We start from the raw sequence: 7,510 nt of genomic DNA, 5'->3' as shown, positions 1-7,510 counted from the left end.
TTTTTTTTAGACAGGATGCTTTGCTTGTGGAATGAGCTTCCTGAGGAAGTGGTGGATGTGGGTACACTTACAACATTTAGAAAGCATTTGGATAGGTACATGAATAGGAAAAGTTTGGAGGGTTATGGGCCATGAGCAGGCAGGTGGGACTAGTTTAATTTGGGATTATGTTGGGCGTGGACCGTTTGGACCGAAGGGTCTGTTTCCGTGCTGTAGGACTCTAAAACAGTCTCCAACACTGGAAACGTTAACTTTGATTTCTCTGCACAGATGCTGCCAGATCCTCCGAGCTTTTCCATCAACCTCTGTTTCTGTTTCCAACATTGAGTTAAAAATCACAGAAAACCAGGTTCTGGTCCAACAGGTACATTTGGACTATGATTTGGAGGTGCCGGTGTTGGACCGGGGTATACAAAGTTAAAAATCACACAAGACCATGTTATAGTTGGACTATAACCTGGTGCTGTGTGATTTTTAACTTTGTTCACCCCAGACCAACACGGCACTTCCACATCATGGTTTTCAACATTGGCAGTGTTTTTCAAAAAAAAATTAATTAATCTTGTCCGACCCAACCAAGGAATTTTCTCTCTCTCTCCTATTGTCATGTTGCACCATTCAGAATTTTCATAGCCTCGTCCTCACTTGGGCTTGTCGAGTGAGTGGAAATGTTTACATCGTGGCACAGACGCACAGACCCACTTCCTGGCCTGGAGCTGGGCGGGCTGAGCTCTGGATCTCTGTTGCCACAGTGACTCCAGCTTTCAGTCATTGCGGGCGGCTCCTGTCAGGACTCTGGTTCCCTCCCCGTTTTCCACACCTTCTCCCTCCTCCCACTGACGCGTCGGAGTGAGATCGGTTCAGTTTCCATGAGGGGTGGGGGGGGATCAACGATCAGCGCAGACAGACAGAGAGAGACAACAACATCGCCACTGACACCAAGAGCTGGGACTTCCCATCGCTGTGCACTCGGTGAGTATTGGATACATTTTGTATCAAGTTGGACAGAGTAGAATGTTGAGCAAAGGGATACATTGAATCGGATACATTGAATCGGATACATTCCCAATCCACACACACACTTGACTACCCCATTACGAGACTGACATAGTATGCTGTTTTAAAAAAGCTTTTTATTTAAACACGAATCAGGCCGAGTAAAGAAGCATGACCCAGCCCAAGCATGGGGAGGTAAGAGGAATCGGAAGAAAAGGCAGCCGCTGCTTGGTTTAAGATCACGCCGAAAGGGGGAATGTTTATTGCTCTCCCAGTGTTGGTCTGGGATGCTAGCGGGCGAGGGATTTGCTGGGAGGTGGACAGGGGAATTTGGACGAGTACCAGATGATGAACTCCCCTCCCCTTCAGTTGCACTCGTCCGATTTCTTATCGGAAATTAACAAGAGCCCGGGGTCAAAGAATCCCAGCGCCGAGCTCCTCGTCCACAGGCAAGGAGCCAGACATTCTTGCAGGACTGTGCTGCAATGTTGTGGATGCAGAGCTGACGGAGACAATCCTGTTCCTCTCTTTCCAACCTTTTTTTTGGTGACATTAGCCGAAGACATTCTCTCAAGGACACTGACACCTAGCGCGCACAGTTGCACTCTCCTGCAGCCTTGCAGCAGTAATCGAGGCGAGATTGTAAATCTTACTTAACCCCCACCCTCCCCAGCTAAAGTATTTTAATAGTTCTGTATCAGAGGCTCCTCGCTCCATCTGACCTTGTGGGAGAGGACGAAGGTGGAGGAAGCGGTTGTGTGTTTTTGAGATGCAGGTGACAGTTCAAATACTTCCCCGCCGTGTCTGGAGTTGTTGATCTTGTTTCTCGGCTATTTCTTCTCACAAAGAGCTGGCTGTTTCCGTCCAGGAGGGACAGGGGTCTGGAAGAGTACCACAAAAGGCCTCTTAAAAACTGGGGTCGAGGAAGTCACTTAATCAATAAGAAGGGTACCAGAGATGTTAGCGCGCCCTGAAAGGTTTCCGTTGTCCTTGTCATGCGATGGTCATAGACACTGGTCATAAAGTCAGAGATGTACAACATGGAAACAGACCCTCCTATCCAACTCATCCATGCCGACCTGATATCCCAAACCGATCTAGTCGCACCAGCCAGCACCCTCCAAACCCTTACTATTCATGTACCCATCCAGATGCCTTTTAAATGTTGCAATTGTACCAGCCTCCACCACTGGCAGCTCATTCCATACACGTACCACCCTCTGTGTGAAAACGTTGCCCCTTAGGTCTCTTTAATACCTTAGAGTCAACATATACAGTACCCACTCCCTCCATGCCTTTGCTTCACTTGGAGCAGCCAAGCATTAAACTCTTTCTTCCCTGAGCTCTGCAGTCCCTTCCCAAAACCTCTCACCGCAATCCATTTCAAATCAATCGTTAAAGCTTAAACAGAAATTGCTGGAGAAACTCAGCAGCTCTGGTAACTTTTTTGGAGAGAAAACAGAATTAGCATTTCAGGTCCAGTGAGTCTTCCTCAGAACTCCAGGAATGGAAATTAACTCTGTCTTCTTTCTACAGATGCTGCCAGACCTGCTGAGTTTCTCCAGCAATTTCTGTTTTGTTTCAGATCTTCAACAGCCACAGTTCATTGTTTCATTTATTTATTAAAGCTTACTGCTTTGACTACATTTTAAATCATGTGTCCAGATGTCTCCATAAATGAGAGCAGAAATGTAGGGAAACATTCAGCATCTCATGTAGAATATCTCCTTAGGTTGGCTGATGTCAAATTGTGCCAAATTACTCTCATGCAAAGCACTTATAGGCAATTTGCTAAATGAAAGGTTCTACGTTTAGAAAAAGGGATAAGTGGCTATAGTTTTGTCTGGTTCTGTATTCTCTTGTGAGATTGTGACCGGTGCTGGCAGTATGCTCTTAGTGTGGTCACTTAGCTGTGAACCTGAATGGTGAGTGTCGGTTGCCTGTTTAACTAGAAAGTACAGTATACCATACCAGAACCTTATCCTGTTATGTGTCTATGCACATTTGGTTTTTCAATAAAGATTACTAGGTAATGCTTCAGGAGTGAATACTACCAGATGGTCCTCGCACTCACCAACAGGTACAACAATGTAGACTTTCTCTGAAATCTGCTAATATCGCACAAATTGAAGATTAAACTTGGAGGCTGTAGATTTGTATTGGGCAAATATGGTCTTAATTCCACCCTGACCCTAAATTTACCTGGACCATCTCTGACACCTCCCTCCCCTTCCTGGACCTCTCCATCTCCATTAATGACGACCGACTTGACGCTGACATTTTTTACAAACCCACCGACTCCCACAGCTACCTGGATTACACCTTTTCCCACCCTACCTCTTGCAAAAATGCCATCCCGTATTCTCAATTCCTCCGCCTCCGCCGTATCTGCTCCCAGGAGGACCGGTTCCACCATAGAACACACCAGATGGCCTCCTTCTTTAGATACTGCAATTTCCCTTCCCACGTGGTTAAAGATGCCCTCCAACGCATCTCGTCCACATCCTGTACCTCCGCCTTCAGACCCCACCCCTCCAACCGTAACAAGGACAGGACGCCCCTGGTGCTCACCTTCCAGCCTACCAACCTTTGCATAAACCAAATCATTCGCCGACATTTCCGTCACCTCCAAAAAGACCCCACTACCAGGGATATATTTCCCTCCCCATCCCTTCCGCAAAGACCGTTCCCTCTGTGACTACCTGGTCAGGTCCACGCCCCCCTACAACCCACCCTCCCATCCTGGCACCTTCCCCTGCCACCGCAGGAATTGCAAAACCTGCGCCCACACCTCCTCTCTCACCTCCATCCAAGGCCCTGAAGGAGCCTTCCACATCCATCAAAGTTTTACCTGCACATCCACCAATATCATTTATTGTATCCGTTGCTCCCGATGCGGTCTCCTCTACATTGGGGAGACTGGACGCCTCCTAGCAGAGCACTTTAGGGAACATCTCCGGGACACCCGCACCAATCAACCACACTGCCCTGTGGTCCAACATTTCAACTCCCCCTCCGACTCTGCCGAGGACATGGAGGTCCTGGGCCTCCTTCACCGCCGCTCCCTCACCACCAGATGCCTGGAGGAAGAATGCCTCATCTTCCGCCTCGGAACACTTCAACCCCAGGGCATCAATGTGGACTTCAACAGTTTCCTCCTTTCCCCTTCCCCCACCTCACCCTAATTCCAGCTCAGCACTGTCCCCATGACTTGTCCGGACTTGTCCTACCTGCCTATCTCCTTTTCCACCTATCCACTCCACCCTCTCCTCCCTGACCTATCACCTTGATTCCCCTCCCCCACTCACCGATTGTACTCTATGCTCCTTTCTCCCCACCCCCACCCTCCTCTAGCTTATCTCTCCACGCTTCAGGCTCACTGCCTTTATTCCTGATGAAGTGCGTTTGTCCGAAACGTCGATTTTACTGCTCCTCAGATGCTGCCTGAACTGCTGTGCTGTTCCAGCACCGCTAATCCAGAATCTGGTTTCCAGCATCTGCAGTCATTGTTTTTACCTAATATGGTCTTAAGACAAAGCTTGTTGATACAATTGTGTCATTGTGTTTTACTTGAGCTTTGTATTCCATTTCAAAGTATTGAGTAGATGTGGACATGTCTGTTGAGGTTTCAAATGTGTAAAGAGAGTTTAGGGTGTCGGTTTGCTCGCTGAGCTGTAGGTTTGATATCCAGACGTTTCATTACCTGGCGAGGTAACATCATCAGTGGCGACCTCCAAGTGAGGCGAAGCTGTTGTCTCCTCCTTTCTGTTTACATGTTTGTCCTGGATGGGGTTCCTGGGGTTTGTGGTGATGTCATTTCCTGTTCGTTTTCTGAGGGGTTGATAGATGGTATCTAGATCGATGTGTTTGTTTATTCGTTTATGGTGTAAAGAGAGTACTTTATTATTGCTAATGGGACTGAATTTTCCAAGTGTATCCTACCACCACCCCCCCCCCCCCCCAACCCCGTGCCAAAGGTTTTAATCAATGTCTACACCACTTTTCACTTCCTGTATTTCCAGGCTATTTGAGTCAAGAGAGGTTGATTAATTGCTTTTCAAATCTGATGGTCTGTCTCTCACTTCTGTGCTCTTGCATTGGATTCCCAGTCAAGTAATACCTTGATTTTAAAATTCTCATCCTTGTTTTCAAATCTTTCACTGTAATCTGCTCTGGACTCGCAGCCTTCCGAGATATCTGATTTCAGACTCATAGAGTCATCGAGATGTACAGCACGGAAACAGACCCTTCGGTCCAAACCGTCCATGCTGACCAGATATCCCAACCCAATCTAGTCCCACCTGCCAGCACCTGGCCCATATCCCTCTAAACCCTTCCTATTCATATACCCATCAACCAACAGCACTTATTGTAGATATAATTCTCAGTAACTCATAAACTTTCCCTAAACTCCCACATCTGACAAGAAGAGCATATCACTGTACTAAGGGCTTCTTTCAGTCTACAGACCCAGAAAATAACACCATCTTATTCCTCTGCAAAACACTGCTCCAGGTTAAATCAATACTTATGGCTTATATTTTAAGTTTAATCAAGAGACATAGCTCAATAAAACATCTAATCCAGAAAGAACCCACTCTACTCACTACCGCAGACTTATTTTAAGGCCATGCCTCAAATCAACTTATCTGCTTCTGTGCTGTGACCTTTCCCAGGCAGGTTTCTCCAAGATCAGTTGTGAATTTCGCTGTTTTTTTAAATTTTCCCTGACACGCTCCAATGTCCAGCGGTACATGAATTCAACAGCAAAGACAGTAACTACCAACTCTGTCAGTTAGCAATGTGGGTTCTTTCTCTCTCTCTCCTGCACTGACCTCACCATGGGCTTTCTTTGTCTGTTCTCCAACTCTGGCATAAAACATTTCTGACTTAAAGTTTTCAACCATTGGTGGCTGTGCCTCCAGTTTCTTAGACTGCAGGCTCTGGACTTACCTTCCTCTGACCTTGCTATCTTTCTTCCAGACATTAAAACTTTATGAAGGTGGTAGAGTTTTGGTAATTTGACCTAATATGTCCTTATGTGGCTTGGTGTTTTACATTGCCTCTCTGGAAAGCCTTGAGCTGTTGCATTGCATTAAAGGCGCTATGTAAATATACATTTTTGTGATCATGAAGTCCTCACCTAACAAGGTGGGTAGGTTTGAACAATAATTACAAGCTCCAGTTGGTGGTATTATGTGACAAGCCAGTGATAGAGGGATTTTAATCTGTTATAAAGGTATAATTATATTAGTGTCTCTTAATTATACATGACTCCTTGTGTTATTCTTCACTTTAGCGCACAGACATTTTCAGCAGAATCACTGGCTCATAATGTAGAAATTTCTGTTCCATTGGCAGTTTCAAAAATAGCACCGTTCATTTAATAACATAGTCCCCGTCACTTCTATTTACTTGACTTCTGTTTCGGCAAAATGCAAACTTGAGGCCAAATTCGATGAAAGTTTGCATTATAAATTCAATATTGATTCACAAGTGTGCTTTGTACATTATTAAAATGGTCCTGCTTCTATGTCATAGCTACTGAGTCGTTTCTATTTCAGCTGCATGAGGTTTAACTACATCATGATCATCATTTTCAAAGTACCTGACAACAAATTGAAATGGTTTATGTATATATTTTTAAAACTGTTTTAAAAATTTAATAAATGTATCATGGATTGAACTTGCAAACTTTGTGCTGAGAGGATTACCTGACATTAGCCAGCTGCAGGGATGTGGTATGGATTGACCAGGACATGTAAACAGTAGATTTTAGATTCAGCAGTGGTAGAAAAACCCTGTGAAAAATGTTAGAGTTGCAACTTCCATGGGCTGTACGTCAGCAATGTTCACAACCAAAAATCAGGCTAATTGCCCTCCTGCCTTATCAGACATGGTTCAATGGGTAGCAGTCTTCCAATCCCACTCCAGAACTTATAACATAAAAAAAAGACTTGTGCCCCACTGCAGAACTGAGGGAGGGTAGGTTGGGCATTTGTTTAATGACTCATCCATAAGACAACGCTAATTCCAACCACTTGCACACCCCTCATTTTTATTGCTTTGCCATTGATGGCTGTGCCTTCAGCTGGTTAAGCCCCAGGGTCTGGGAGTTGCCTCTCTATACACTTCTGCCTCTCTATTAATCTCTCTTCCTTTCAGGTGCTTCTTAAAGGGATCACAGTTTGAAATAAGGGGTCTCCCATTTAAGACAGTGTTGAGGGTTTTGTTTCTCCCAGAGCTGAGTGTCTTTGGAGAGAGTAGTGGAGGCAGGGTTATTGAGTAATTTTAGAGCAGAGGAAGACAGGGAGTTAATGCTAATGCCTAGATTAGAGTGGTGCTGGAAAAGCACAGCAGGCCCTGATGAAGGGCTTTTGCTCGAAACGTCGATTTTCCTGCTCCTCGGATGCTGCCTAACCTGCTGTGCTTTTCAAGCACCACTCTAATCTAGACTCTGATTTCCAGCATCTGCAGTCCTCACTTTTGCCTAGTTAATGCTATTGGGCATTTG

General features: G+C 45.5%; 1 protein-coding gene across 3 annotated transcripts in view; it reads left to right on the top strand.

Moving 5' to 3' along the window:
* Positions 1-702: 702 nt before the first annotated feature.
* The window catches only part of LOC140462881 (protein NDRG3-like), a 131,121-nt gene continuing 124,313 nt past the window's right edge, over positions 703-7,510 (top strand). Inside the window, exon 1 of one of the 3 annotated variants that reach the window (XM_072556301.1) lies at positions 703-972. The gene's annotated coding sequence lies outside the window, so the exon portion shown is untranslated. The remainder of the gene's footprint in view (positions 973-7,510) is intronic. The other 2 variants (XM_072556299.1, XM_072556302.1) reach the window with 2 other exon arrangements.

This window comes from Chiloscyllium punctatum, chromosome 37, assembly GCF_047496795.1.
Source record: "Chiloscyllium punctatum isolate Juve2018m chromosome 37, sChiPun1.3, whole genome shotgun sequence".
NCBI classification, from domain to species: Eukaryota; Metazoa; Chordata; class Chondrichthyes; order Orectolobiformes; family Hemiscylliidae; genus Chiloscyllium; species Chiloscyllium punctatum.
The sequence above is the reverse complement of the archived record's forward strand: the minus strand, read 5'-3'. Positions and strand labels throughout refer to the sequence as shown.